Raw genomic sequence first — 15,971 nt, 5'->3', positions numbered from 1 at the left:
ACCTGTCTGCTGGCATTTATCACAGGTAAGCACATAAGAACGAGCATCTTTAAATAGAGTTGGCCAATAGAAGCCACATTCAAGTACTTTAGATGTCGTCCTTGTTGGTTCAAAATGACCACCTACCTCACGGTCATGGCAATGGTTGAGAATTTGACTAAACTCCTCCTCTGCAACACACCTTCTTATCATGGAATCTGCACAAATCTTAAACAAAAATGGTTCCTCTCAAAAATAATGTTTTACGTTAGAGAAGAATTTCGTTAATTGGTGAAACGATAGATTTGGTGAAATTAGCAAAATTTGCATACTAAGGGTAGTGTTTCACCTCAAATAGCTGCTCATCATGAAACCAATCATTAATAGCATGATCGACACAATCATTACTAATAAATTCTAATCTAGACAAGTGATCTGTTACCACATTCTCAACACTCTTCTTATCTTTTATTTCTAAATCAAATTCTTGTAACAATAAAATCCACCGAAGTAGGCGTGGCTTTGCATCTTTCTTGGCAAGTAAATATTTCAGTGCAGAGTGGTCTATGTAAACAATGACTTTTGACAAAACAAGATATGAATGAAATTTATCAAGCACGAATACTACTGCAAGTAATTCCTTTTCATTGGTTGCATAATTCAATTGAGCCTCATCTAAGGTTTTACTTGCGTAGTATATCGTATGAAATACCTTGTTTTTTCGCTGGCCAAGAACAGCACCAATCGCAATATCGTTGGCATCGCACATGACCTCGCAGGGTAGATCCCAATCCAGTGCCACCAAAACAGGAGCCGTCACCAAGCGCTCTTTTAAATCCTCGTATGCCTATAGACAGTGAGAGTTAAAATCAAACGGCACATCTTTCATAAGTAAAAAATATAGAAGTTTGGCAATTTTTGAAAAATCTGTAATAAAACGCCGATAAAAACCGACGTGGCCTAGAAAACTTCTAACTTCCTTTATGGATGTTGGAGGTGGTAAGTTCTTAATAACTTCGACTTTTACCTTATCCACCTCTATTCTATGCTCTGATATTTTGTGCCCCAACACTATGCCTTCTTGTACCATAAAATGAGATTTTTCCCAATTCAACACCAAGTTTGTCTCCTCGCATCTCATCAACACCACCTTCAATTTCTGCAAACAGTCATCAAAATAAGAGCCAAATATCGAGAAGTCATCCATAAATATCTTAAGGAAAGTTTCTACCGTGTCATGAAATATGGCGGTCATGCATAGCTGAAAATTGGCAGGGGCATTACACAAACAAAAAGGCATCCGTCTAAAAGCAAAAGTACCATAAGGACAAATGAAATTGGTTTTCTCTTGGTCCTCGTGGGCAATCATGATTTGGTTATACCCTTATTACCCATCCAAAAAACAATAAAACTCATTACCCGCTAACCTCTTAAGCATTTGATCAATGAAGGGTAGTGGAAAGTGATCTTTACGGGTAGCTTCATTTAATTTCCTATAATCAATGCACACACGCCATCCCGTGACTGTCCTAGTGGGTATTAATTCGTTTTGTTGCATATGTGATAAAATTAATCCCACCCTTCTTCGGCACACATTGAACAAGACATACCCATGCACTATCAGATATAGGATAGATAATACATGCATCAAGGAGTTTGATATTTTCTGCTTTTACTACCTCTTGCATCTTTGGTCTTTAAGTTTCCAGATCACACAAAGCTTTATGAAAAACAACATCACCAATCATGCAAGGAATAGAAAAACTCTCTGGGTCTTTAAGTTTCGGTGGGATTTTGTTTTGCACCAAAGCGGAGCAATTTTCAGTTAGACTGACCGTCATGTGACCCTGATATCCTTCAAAATTTTAGCATAACTAGGCATTTGCATCAAAGCATCAGCAAAAGGAATATTGATATGCAATTTTTTAAACACCTCAAGAAACTTACCGAATTGCGCATCTAGTTTTGCTTTTTTCAATGCTACAAGGAAAGGAGGAGGTATAACAATTTTTGATTGTGTAGTGGGTGCTGGTGTAGTGTTCGAAGACTTACCTTTGGATGTCTCAGTCTGTTCATCTGGTATTTGACCTTTTTCCTTTTCTCTAGACTCTAAAATTATCCCATTCTTCAACTCGATGGCCTTCACTTGCTCTTTAGGATTGGTCTCTGTGTTACTTGACAAGGTGCTCGGCTCTCTACTTTCTATCATCTTTGCTAACTGTCCAATCTAATTCTCTAGTCCCTTTATTGATGCATCTTGGTTTTGGAGTCTAGTTTCAGTGGACGAGATAAACTTAGACATCATTTGCTCCAAATTAGAATATTCTTCTCTAGGAGGGTCATATTTGTACATTGGTTGTTTCCCATGTGGTTGTCCTCCCTGTGGTCGATTCTGACTGTTTTGGCCACCCCATGAGAAGTTGGGATGTTGCCTCCATCCAGGATTGTATGTGTTCGAATATGGATCATTCCTTGGACGATTTTGGACTCCCACTTGATTCACTTGTACCTCTTCTTGCGCATAAAAGGGATTGCCATCTTGACAGTCTTTCGCAAAGTGTTCACCTCCAAACTTATCACAGAATATCTCTTGAAGACGCATAGACGTGCCACCCATATTCAAGCCGTCCAATTTCCTATTTAAGACATCAAGTTGTGCAGTAATAGCGGAAAGGTCAGTTATCTGGTGAACTCCTGCACTTCTCCGCTGGTTGTTCCTTACATATTGAGGATGATAGCTGCTAGCAGCCATCTCCTCCAATAACCCGTATCCTTCCTCAGCAGTTTTTCTCAATAGGTTCCCACAAGCAGCAACATCTATCATAGTACGATTAGGAATGAGTAAACCATAGTAAAAGGTTTGAACGACTAACCCAAGTGGCAGTTCGTGATGAGGGCATCTTCGTAATAGATCTTTGAAACGCTCCCATGCCTCATATAAAGACTCTTGCTCGAATTGGGCAAATGTGGTGATGTCTACCCGCAGCTTCATGATGGTTTTAGATGAAGGAAAGTATTTAATGAGAAACGGTTTCGCCATGTCCTCCCATGTGGTGATCGAACATACAGGCAAACAATTTAACCATACTTTAGCTTTGTCACGTAGGGAGAAAGGAAATAAACGCAACCTAAAAACATGATCAGAAACTCCATTAAATTTAAAAGTATCACAAATTTCAAGGAAATCTGCGATGTGCGTGTTTGGGTCATCTACTACAGATCCTCCAAACTGGACTGTATTCTGAATCATCTGAATTATAGCTGGCTTGATTTCAAAGTGGTTTGCCCGCACAATAGACCTCACAATGCTGGGGCGTGCACCATCCAAAGAAGGCTGGGCATACTCTAGCATCGGTATGCGGCGTGGCATCTCAACATGTTTGTCTTCATGGTGTTCCTCCTCATGTTCGTGCTCGTGTCTCTCCATCAGTTCCTTCAGTCTCTACTGCCGTCTTCTTCAACGGAAAGTTATTTCAAATTTAGGGTCAAACTTCTCAAGCTCCACGTCGAGTGACTTTGGCATGCTCTGGAAAAGATATCTGGAATAGAATATGGAGTGTTAGATCAAGAAAAATAAAACAATGCTAAAGAAAATAACTAAAAATAAAATTGTGAATTAACAGTCCCCGGCAACGGCGCCAAAAACTTGATCGAGCAAAAATTTGCACTGTGGAATCCTTAATAAAAATATGATTATGTATGCTCGAAAACTAATCGCAAGTGCACGATGTCAAGTAAAAGTATAATGAATGCGAGTAAGAGAATCGTTCCACAGGAGACTGTATTTTGCAATTATTATTTTCAGTTATCAAATCTTTAGCAACAAAATTTGGATGGTTGTTTATGACTACTAAAATTAAATAAAACTCAAAGATAAAACTCAAGAATTAAATAATGAGATATAGAATCTAGACCAATTAATTAAATTTCAATGAGAAATGAATTTGTTGGGAATTTCAGTTCACCAACCCCTTGTTAATTAATTAATTCGTTCGATAGTGATTTATACTTCCGACAGGATTTCCTATTCAATTGAACACGCCTTCTCAAGCTATGTCAAACTAATTCTACTCAGTGAAGTAATTAAATGTCTTTAATTATTTATCAAGAGTGAATCGCATATCGATCTATGAAATCCCCTAGTTTCAACCCTTAGGATTATAACTATCGAGATGTATCCAATTTAATATTTCTGTGTAAATTGTAAATCCACGGACTATACTACTCGATCCTATCACAAGCTATTCTCTCGAACTCACTCACGATATGAGACTATTATTAAAATAAGCTATGCTTTAATAATCGTAATAAAAACATTAGTATATACTCAAGAACAAATCAACAATTGAAATACGAATTAACTAAATCAGTTTCGGGGTAGGATTCCCTTAAATCCCAACAAATATTTTAGTTTATCTACTCGAATTCAAGGTGAAAATAAACAACACAATGTTTAAACGATAAATACTAAATAAGAAATACTAGACAGGACGAGATCTGCAAAGAACTGTGCCCGGAAATCTTCGAATCTTCAGCTCCAAGCTTTTTTCCCTCTCTAGACTCCTTGGCTGCTGAATTATGTATGAAAATCTTCCCAAATCGTCCAATCTATCAGCCTCTTTTCGAAATTTAGGAAAAAGATTGGCAGCAAATCTTTCCAAAAATCAAATGTGCCCCAGGCTCGAAATTTAGGAAAAAGATTGGCAGCAAATCTTTCCAAAAATCAAACGCATCATACGCGCCCGGGCAGACACAAATTTTTGCCTGGGCGGATGGATTTCGCAGATCTTGTTTTATTTTTTCATTTCACGCGCCCGGGCGGATGACTCCCGCAAAAATTCTTTTTTTCACACCATGCAGGCGCCCGGGCGAACATAAATGTGCGCCCGGGCGGATGTCTCTCGCACATACATAGAGTGATTAATGATCTGTACAAGATTCAGCATACTCAATTAGAACATTCTCTGAAGCTAAAACATTCTGAGGCATTCAACTCAGAGAAACTGAAAGCAATTCAAGAAGCCTTAAACTCTCTTTTTCAATCAGTGGAAGCAATTGAGAAGAACAAAGGTTTGGCTGAGAGTCTCTCCATTACTCAAGACGTTATCAGCAAACGAGTTGAAAATCAGGAGACGCTTGTAACAAGAAAAAAAGACTCGTTGCAAAACACAATGCTCTCTGTTGTCTCTAGCATATCCACTACTGTCAATGTTTTACCAACAGATGTTCGGAAATTCTCATTGAAGATGGAGTTGTTTGACAAAAAGGGGGAAGAGATCAAAGAGATTTTAGAACAACAAAAGAAATCTTCTCGTTGAAGAAAAATCTCTACAGATTCGTGTAGTCCATTATTAAGTTGATCAATCTCTTATTTTATCTACAATGAGTTCAGACGTTCAGTTATTATTTACTTAGTTTGGTCAAACACCATAAAGGGGGAAATTGTTGGAAACTAAATTCCGGCGTTTGACAAAATATGAACCAACTGATACGCGCAATTATATTCAGCAACTGGACTTAACAACTGAAATCAGCTGATCTAATAAAGAAAACTGATCCGTTGGAAACCGATCAGTTGATACATTCAGCCGTATGCTTTTAAGCTAAGCATCCTTCAACTGAACATGTCTCGGGGAAGAACATTCAACCGACAAAGAGACATATAAGACTGCAACTGAATATGAAACGCTGCACTTCAATCAATACAGCTTAGAATAACGCATTTCGGCTAAAGCAGTTAAGACGCCGCATTACAATAAATGAAGCAAACAATGCCCAAGAAATAATGAAGTGGCAATCAACGGATACAAAGATTCCAATATATCTCAAGTTACCGTTGGAAGGGAAGCTTATAAATATGACAGAAGAACAGCTAAAGATAAAAGAAGATCACTCTATTCAAAGCTTGCTGTTACTCTGCCAAAATCTTAGCTCACTCTTACTTGATTTATTCGTAGCAGTCAAGGCTACAATTTGAGCTCACTAGCACTTTGTAATAATCGTTAAATTTGATAGTGCTAAGATCAGTTAAGCACTGAGAACATTTTGTAATACTAAGAGTTTCAGCTTTTGGCAGTGATAAGTCCAAACTGAAGTGGGTCAGTACAAATCTTGTATTCGATCAAAGTCTTTTATTGGAAATCCTATCCTCGAGATAGAAGGGGTGACGTAGGAGTAATTGAAATCTCTGAACATCCAGAAACAATCCTTGTGTATTTTATTTCAGTTTTGTATTCTATCTTTCAGTCAGTTACTTTCGGCAAATACTTTAGTTTAACTGATTGTCATTGACCAGCAAGATTCCGAGAATCAGTTTGTCACCAAACTGAACTCAAAATTCGAAAAGATCAGTTTTAATTGTGAGTGTTTATTCAACCCCCCCTTCTAAACACTCTTGATACGTTAATCGATCCTATCAAGTGGTATCAGAGCAGTTGAATCTTGTTCTTGAATACTTTTGATCTATAAACTTGCAAGCATGAATTCATTCAACAAAATTCCTATGTTCTCCAGAGAAGAATTTGATGATTGGAAAATCATAATGCAGGCTCATTTAGCTGCACAAGATGATGACATCTGGTATGTCATAACTGATGGACCCATGAAGATTCTAAAAACAAATACAGCAGTTGCCATAACAGAAGGGCCACCACAAAGAATAGAAAAGCCCATAGATGAATGGACAACTGAAGATAAAAGAAAAGAAAATCTTGATAATGTGGCTAAAGACATTCTGTACAAAACGCTGGACAAAGTAACCTTCAGCAAAATAAAGATGTGTAAGACAGCCAAAGAAATTTGGGAAAAGCTGATCCAGCTGTGTGAAGGAAATGATCAAACCAAAGATAATAAACTTTCTGTTGCTGTTCAAAAGTTTGATAACATCAAAATGAAAGCAGTAGAATCAATGCACGATTATGATGAAAGAGTAAGCAGTATCATCAATGAGTTAAATGCACTTGGAAAAGTGTATACCAACAAAGAGATTGCACTGAAGGTAATGAGAGGTCTTCCCAAGGAATGGGATGTCAAGACCATGGCAATGAGGGAGTCCAAAGATTTGAACCAGATTGAACTTCATGATCTGTTTGCTGATTTAAAGGCTTATGAATTTGAGCTGCAGACCAGAGAAGGAGAACCATCTACCCCTGCAGCCACAACTTCTCTAGCTGCTGTCAGATAGAACCAATCAGTTCAGTCGAGAAATATGCTGATCAGTTGAGCAGTGATGCCATGTCATTGTTCATCAAAAAATTTGGAAGGTTCATGAGAAAGAATCAAGGAAACTTCCAGAAGCCATACCAAAGGAACAGCTCCAAAGATGAATCAAATGCCTGCTACAACTGTGGCAAATCAGGTCACTTTATTGCTGATTGTCCTAAACCCAAGAAGGACAGTCAAGGCTCAACTGATAGAAGAAAGAAATCATATGAACACAAAAGAAGACCCAAAGAAGATAAGAAGTCCTTCAGAAAGAAACACGAGGTGCTCTTAGCTGAATAAAATAAATCTAAATGGGCAGAAACTGACAGTGAGGAGTCAGAACCAGAATGCTCATGCAGCTCTAGCGATGATGAGGAAGTCAAGTGCTTGATGGCTAATGATGCAGAAGAAGAATCATCTAGCCAACAGGTATTTGATTTCAGCTCAACTGATTTCACACGAGAAGAACTCATTCTAACACTACATGACATGGTAAATGAGTATCAAAAGCTTGCATCATCATTTGAAAAAATCAAAGCAAAGCAAACTGATACCACAGACAATAAAACCAAAACTGATGAATCAGTTGATGGGTTGAGTCTAAAAAGGGAAATTGCTGAGTTAAAAACAGAGAGAAACAAAAATCGGTCATTAATCCAGAAGTTGATTCTTGAAAACTCAAAACAGACTGATCTCATTCAGTCTTGGAACAAGTCATGTACTACACTGAATGAGATGCAGAATTCACAAAAATCAGTTTCTGATAAAACTGGTTTAGGGTTCAACACTCAAGGAGAAATGTATCCAAATGATACTCAACCAAAGCTAAAAACAGACGAAGGGAAATACATTCACTTTGTCAAAACAACAGTGGTACAAGAACAAATTGAGCCCAGTAAACTGATTGAACAACCTACTGAGAATATGAATAAGGCTAGAAGATATGGGATTGGTTATAATCAAAAATTCTCAATTGATTCACAAAGTAAGTCATCAAAGAGGTTTCACAAGAACTATTCGAATAGCTATTTCAATTACTATAATTGCAAGCCAGTTCAGAAGAGATATAGACTGAACAATCAGTTGAATAAAGCTAAAACACGTATTGTATCATCTGTACACTACACACCAAACACACAAAAGCCGAGAAAAATCATTTGGAATACAGCTACTGGAAAGTCTGTTAGACTAATCCAAGTGTGGGTTCCTAAGGGACTAATCAGTTCAGGACCCAAATAGATATGGGTACCAATGTAAAGGGCCTAAAACTCCTTTCTTGAAAATTTGCGGAAAATTAAAAATTTTCTTTTTAAAAGAACTTAAATGGCCTCATTCATCAAATCACTGGTGAATCAAGTTCAATATTTCAAAATATTGCAGCGGAAGAAAATTAAAGTTTTGCCAACAACAACGATTTAAAAATATCCAACGACTGATAAAATTGTTTGCGAAAAAAATAACAACTGCTGCTCTGAGGTCCTCGGGTGCCACTACTGCCGACCCAAGCTGGCTCACTGGTCCCCGCCCTCGGCCCTGGCCTCATCAGTACCTACAACAATCAAGTCTAGTGAGCCTAAAGACTCAGCATGCATATATCGCAGGTAACGAGTAAAAATCTGAATTTAAAATATGCATGGGATAAAATATCATGTCCTGAGGCATGCTGAAAATAATCTGTACTGAGCAATTATAATACGTGCATAACTGAACTGATAATCACAGTAAAAATGTTTGCTCCTTGGAGCCTGTACTGAAATAACTGATAAAATTTTCTGTCGAGATTATGTTTTACGCCCGTGGCAACTGCACTAAGCTGAACTGATCGGTAACTGGCTACCGGGGAGGCTGAAACTGAACTGAGCTGGCCGGTCACTGGCGACCGGGTGGTACCATACTGAACTGATCGGTCACTGGCGACCGTATAAAATAACACTCCCACATAGTGAATGAACCACAAGCCATATCTCATAAATCTCAAAAATAATCATTTTCTATTTAATGCACGTAAAATAATTAACTGGCATAATGAAAATGTCCCGTAATTTTACCAACTGGATTGGATTGGATCGTTCCCAGGCTCGCTGCAACCTAACTGTGCCATGAAAATTATGCAATAGCTTAAACTTGACCAACTATGCAATTTACGTTCAAAAGATGCGACTATGACGCCTAATGACTTCGCATTTAATCATGACTCCGAGCCAACCCGAACCGACACTGAACCGACGTATAGTCATGATTAAAATACGCTGAAAATCATAAAATAATGTTCCTAAAATGATAGGGCCGAAATCTAGGTGAAATGGAGGCCAAAACACGAAACGCTCTTTCGAGAGTCAATTTGGCACATTGCACCGTAAATTCTCGTACGACCTCAAAAATGATCCAAATGACAAACGGTCAAAAACATGACCTTCCTAACTCAATGAGGCACTGTCCAGTCCAAGGCCATGGGCTAAAAGCAAACCAAGAACTCGAACAATCCTCTGAACCGACACAGCAACTTGCTGTAATTTCCAGCAGCTGCGCAACTACAAGACTTGCGTTGGTTTCGAGACTATCGGCCATTAGGGGCGTAAACCACCGACCAGAGACTCTTACCAACATCCAAAGGAATGATTTGAACCATGGCTAAGGGCCCTAGGCCAGCCACAATCCGCATCACACCAAATCTCAACCGAAGGGTCCAACCGAGAGCAACGTGCATACGTGTGTAGTGTTTATGCTATGATCGATGTCTCGTGTCATTCCAATGGCCATTTGATTGACCATGGCACGATCTAGACATCTAGGAGCATGATATGAACCGTGGCTAAGGGCCATAGGCCAACCAAGATCCATACCAAGCAACCAAAAGAAACGAACCAAAAGTTGTCCAACCGAAGTAGCCGAAGGGGTATAGGGGCTGTTATGACGTTTTGATTAAAAACCGATGAACCATGGACCAAGCCACCAAAAGGGCAACTTAGTCACGTCTTAGACTTGCTAGGGAAGTGATCCAACCATGGCTATAGGCCCTTGGGGCAGCCAAGATCAGATCCTTCCTCCATGACAAGAAACTGAATTTTTCGAACAACATTTCTGCACCTATGGGGACTTGCTGTCATTCTGAATTTCCAGCAAGCATGGGGCTGGTTTGAATGGACAAACATGGTCCTAATGCATCCTAATACATGTATATAAGCCGCCTTGGGAGCCTGGAGTCGATCCAATACCTGAAACTTACAAACCAAACGAAACCGTGAAGCTTGCCAAGGAATTCGAAAATTCTGCATGTGTGGTTTCAAAATGTTTTGACATGGATCTCGATTTTTACTTGAATAAACATGATCATGTACTGAAAAATAACTGATAATATGACTTGATTGAGGTTTAGAAAGAATCTAGACATGCCTGGTTTCGTTTCGAAAGAAAACGAACGAAACAACGACGACGCGGCACGGAGGAGATGGAGCGCTTCTTGTCTACCTTTCTTGCTCTCGATTTTTCTTGCCTTCCCTCTAGCTAAAACTCATGATTTTTACCTCTGAAAAGGGGTCTGAATGATGAGGTATTTCGGTGGTGAGGGAGGGGAGATAAGTGGTTATGAGGGGTGAGGAGAATGGTGCAAGATATAAGGATCATATCAAGACCAAGTCTTCATGCATTTGAATTTTGAATTTGAATTGCTATCAAATGATATGTGGGATGGTTCTAGAATATAAGTGGCCGAAATCTCTCTTGTTTCTATACTAGGATATGTCCATTAATTAATTAAATTGTGCTCCCAAAAATCCTAGAATTATCCTACTAATTACATGCAAAGAATTGATCAAAGTTGATGAGTTGTAAAATGAATCTTCTAGCACTAAGGGTGGCCGAAAAATGCATAATAAAATAAAGGGAAATGTTGATTATCTAGTCAACTAATAATCCTTGAAAGCCTTACTAATCCTTTAAATAATTTAGTGATCTAACCCCTTAATTAAGTAACTTAAATGAGCTTATTTATTAATCACCTCAAATAATTAAATTAAATCCTCAAACCTCCCTTTCTAACTTAAATGAACTTGGTTGCTAGCTAAATTAACTTCTGGAAATATTTCTCGAATCTTAAATTCTACCTCAAAACTCCGACTCCGGTCCGGCCTCACTGAAATAACTGAAATGCTAAAAATCCAACTACTGAACTGAAATAATAAAATAACTAACTTCAAACAAATGCATTTAAAATAATCATGCAATGAAGTCAATTAAATTTAAAAATCTAGAATTATGCATGGCTTATACGTCTACTGACTTACGGGTTCTACAATCCTTCCCCCCTTAAATAAATTTCGTCCTCGAAATTAGAACTCACCGAATAACTCTGGGTATCGACTTCTCATCTCCGGCTAAGATTCCCACGTAGCTTCCTCCTCTGAATGGTTGAGACATTTGACTTTGACTCGCTTAACGAGCTTGTTCCGAAGTTTCTTCTCCTGTCTGTCTAGGATCTGCACGGGTCTCTCCTCATAAGATAAGTTCGGAGTAAGCTGCAACGGCTCGAAATTCAGTACATGCGAAGGATTTGCCATATACTTCCTCAGCATGGAGACGTGAAAGACATTGTGTACTCCGGCCAGATTCGGCGGAAGAGCCACACGATATGCTAGCGTCCCAACTCTGTCGAGGATCTCAAACGGTCCAATGAATCTCGGACTGAGCTTCCCTTTCTTGCCAAATCTCATGACACCCTTCATAGGTGCCACTTTCACGAAGACATGATCGCCCACTGCAAACTCTAACTCTCTCCTCCGCTGATCGGCATAACTCTTCTGTCGGCTCTGGGCAGTCCTCATCCTATCACGGATCTTGACTACTACATCTGCTGCCTGCTGAACAATCTCTGGACCCAACTCTGCTCTCTCTCCTACTTCATCCCAATGAACAGGAGATCTACACTTGCGGCCATACAGCGCTTCATACGGAGCCATACCTATAGACGACTGGAAACTGTTGTTATAGGTGAACTCTACCAATGGTAAGTTCGACTCCCAACTCCCAGAGAAATCAATGACGCAAGCACGGAGAAGATCCTCTAAGATCTGAATAACTCGCTCCGACTGTCCATCTGTCTGCGGATGGAAAGCTGTGCTAAACAGCAACTTCGTACCCAAAGTCGAATGCAAACTCTTCCAAAACGAGGAAGTGAATCTGGGATCTCTGTCGGATACGATAGAAACTGGAATACCGTGGAGTCGGACTATCTCTTGGATATACAGCTCTGCATACTGAACCATGGTGAAAGTCGTCTTAATGGGCAAGAAGTGCGCTGATTTGGTAAGACGATCTACAATCACCCAAATAGCATTCGATCCTCTGGCTGGCCTCGGCAATCCGGTCACAAAGTCCATGGTAATGTTCTCCCACTTCCACTCGGGAATAGGAAGAGGCTTGAGCAAACCTGCTGGTCTCTGATGCTCGGCCTTCACTAACTGGCAAGTCAGGCACTCGGATACAAAACGCCTGATGTCCTTCTTCATTCATGGCCACCAATACAATAGCTGCAGATCTTTGTACATCTTCGTACTCCCAGGGTGAATGGAGTACGGGGACGTATGGGCCTCTGATAAGATGTCTGCTCGGATAGAATCACTGCTAGGAACCCATATCCTATCTCGGTATCTCACAATACCGTCGCTGACTGAATACAAAACACTGCCCTTGGCTTCATCTCTCTTCTTCCACTGTGCCAACTGCTCATCTGCTGCCTGACCGCTGCGAATACGGTCAATAAGAGAGGACTGGATAGTCAAGGTAGATAAATGAGGAACTCTACCTCGAGGATAAGTCTCAAGATCAAACCTCTGCATCTCAATCTGAAGAGGTTTCTGCATCGTCAAATGAGCCATCACTGCGACTTTCCTGCTCAAAGCATCCGCAACTACATTAGCTTTGCCCGGGTGGAAGCTAATGTCACAATCGTAGTCCTTCACAAGCTCCAACCAACGCCTCTGACGCATGTTCAGCTCCTTCTGCGTAAAGAAATACTTGAGGCTCTTATGGTCGGTAAAGATCTGACACTTCTCTCCATACAGATAGTGCCTCCAAATCTTCAAAGCAAAAACTACGGCCGCTAACTCCAGATCATGGGTAGGGTAATTCTTCTCATGGATTTTCAGCTGTCGAGAAGCATACGCTATCACTCTCCCATGCTGCATCAAAACTGCACCTAAACCAAGCTTCGAAGCATCGGTATAAAGGACAAACTCGCCGGGCCCTGATGGCATGGCCAAAACTGGTGCTGAAATAAGAGCTTGCTTCAAAGTATCGAAGCTCTTCTTACATTCCTCGCTCCACACAAACTTCACATTTTTCTTTGTCAGTGCTGTGAGTGGAACGGCGATAGAGGAAAATCCTTGGATGAATTTTCTGTAATATCCTGCTAGCCCAAGGAAACTGCGGATCTCGGATGCATTCTGAGGCACAACCCAATCTCTGACTGCTACAACTTTTGCGGGGTCTACCTCAATACCACTGCTAGAAACAATGTGGCCCAAGAACGCCACCTTCTCTAACCAGAATTCGCACTTACTGAACTTTGCGAATAGTTTGTGCTTCTGCAATGTCTGCAACACTGTGGTCAGATGCCTGCTGTGCTCCTCCCGACTCTTGGAGTAGACGAGAATGTCATCTATGAACACTATCACAAACTGGTCGAGGTACGGCTGAAATACGCGATTCATGAGATCCATGAAGATCGCTGGCGCATTCGTCAGACCGAACGGCATCACAAGGAACTCGTAGTGACCATAACGAGTCCCTGAAAGCTGTCTTCGAGACATCAGAATCTCTCACCCTCAACTGGTGGTAACCGCAACGCAGATCTATCTTGGAGAAAATCGAAGCTCCCTGCAACTGGTCAAATAGATCCTCAATCCTCGGCAGTGGGTATTTATTCTTCACTGTAACCCTGTTCAACTCCCGGTAGTCAATGCAAAGCCTCATCGTGCCATCCTTCTTCTTCACAAATAAGACTGGCGCGCCCCATGGAGAAAAGCTCGGGCGAATGAACTCCTTGTCGAGAAGTTCCTGGATCTGCTTCTTAAGCTCTGCCATCTCTGTCGGTGCTAGTCGGTACGGTGCTTTGGATATCGGAGCCGTACCTGGCATAAGCTCAATGGAAAACTCCACCTCTCTCTCGGGTGGCATACCAAAGACGTCTTCGGGAAAAACGTCTAAGAAATCTCTGACAATCGGAACATCTGAGGCTGACTGGCTGGGTTCCTCGGGGACAGATAAAAAGGTTGCTAGAAATGCCCGACACCCTCTATTCATAAGTTTCCTAGCCTGAACATAAGGAATAATGCGCGGTAAAGGAAAGTACCTGTCCGGCTCAAATAAGAACTGCTCCATTCCAGGCGGTCGGACAAGAACGGATCTCCGCTGGAAGTCTATCAACACTCTGTTCCTCAATAGCCAGTCCATCCCTAGGATGATGTCAAATTCCGGCATCGGTAGCACAATCAGATCCGCATAAACAAGATTACCGTGCAACTCAAGGTATATATCTCGGATAACATTGGTAGCTGCCATCTCCTCGCCTGACGGCAACACTACTGAAAAGGCTGTATCTAGCCCAATGGTCTGGATCTTGAGAAAGTTTGCAAAGATCTCCGAAATAAACGAGTGAGTGGCCCCTGAATCTATCAAGGCCTTGGTAGCGGAACCAGATATAAAAATTCTCCCTGAAAGAGCGGAGCTCTAAGTTGAATCCCACTACAAGATCTAAACTTATAGAGATGCAAAGGTCTAGGTTCCTCTAGCTTAATTTCCCCGAAATAAATCTGAGTAGAGCATGCAATCCTATAACAGTTCTAAGTTCAAAATCTAAATCCCGATTCCCAAAACGCGGAAATTCAAATAATAACTTAAAGTTTAAAGGTACCTGTCAACAACATAGTCTCCGGGTTGGTTTCCGCGGCATGGAGAGCAAAAACTCTGCCTTGGGTAGGCAGATTCCTCTGAGGACACTGCAGCAACATGTGGTCAGGACTGCCACACTTAAAACACTTTCCTGAGCCAGCCATACATGCTCCAGGATGGCGACGTGAGCACCTGGGACAAACTGGGTGCTCCTGAGTCCTCGGGGCTGGGCGTCCCCGCTGCTGCTGCTGCTGGCCTCGGTTCCTGGGCGGTCCATGAAAAGGCCTCTTATTCTGCTGCTGATGCTGATGAGGAGGAGGGCGGTGCGGTGCCTGGACTGGGCGCTTGCCCTGGCGATCCCTCTCGATATCCCGCAGATTCTGCTCTGCGGCTAAGGCCTTGGAGACGGCAACCTCATAAGTAGCAGGGTCAGATACCCTAACATCCCGGCGCAAGATCGGCCGTAAACCCACCAGGAAGTGCATCAGCTTGGCTCTGGCATCATTCGCTATCAGGGGCACAAAGTGACAGCCCCTCTCGAACTTACGGATGAACTCCGTAACCGACATATCCCCCTGTCTCAGGCTCATGAACTCGGTGGTCAGCCTGGTGCGAACCTCCTCAGCAAAATACTTGGAGTAGAAAACCTCCGTAAAGCGGGTCCAAGAAAGTGTAGCCAATGTCAGGGCTACCGAAGCTCCTTCCCACCATAAGCGGGCGTCTCCAGTGAACAGGTAGGTGGCACATCGGACTCGGTCTGCGTCCCCCAGCTCCATAAAATCGAAGATAACCTCGAGGGATTTGATCCATCCCTCGGCAACCATGGGGTCAGATGCCCCAGAGAACTCCTTCGGGCGCATCTTCATGAATCGCTCATACACAGCCTCGGGCCCTGTCGGCCT

The 15,971-nt window shown here is 41.4% G+C and overlaps 1 non-coding gene across 1 annotated transcript; it reads left to right on the top strand.

The window, feature by feature from the left end:
• Nucleotides 1-2,861: 2,861 nt before the first annotated feature.
• Nucleotides 2,862-2,967, top strand: LOC142530241 (small nucleolar RNA R71). The gene has a single exon (XR_012816082.1). It is a non-coding gene; the product is annotated as a small nucleolar RNA R71 (small nucleolar RNA).
• Nucleotides 2,968-15,971: the final 13,004 nt, after the last annotated feature.

Source organism: Primulina tabacum, chromosome 16 (genome assembly GCF_025594145.1).
Source record: "Primulina tabacum isolate GXHZ01 chromosome 16, ASM2559414v2, whole genome shotgun sequence".
In the NCBI taxonomy this organism is placed as follows: Eukaryota; Viridiplantae; Streptophyta; class Magnoliopsida; order Lamiales; family Gesneriaceae; genus Primulina; species Primulina tabacum.
Note: the sequence above shows the minus strand (reverse complement) of the source record. Positions and strands in the feature narration are given on the sequence as shown.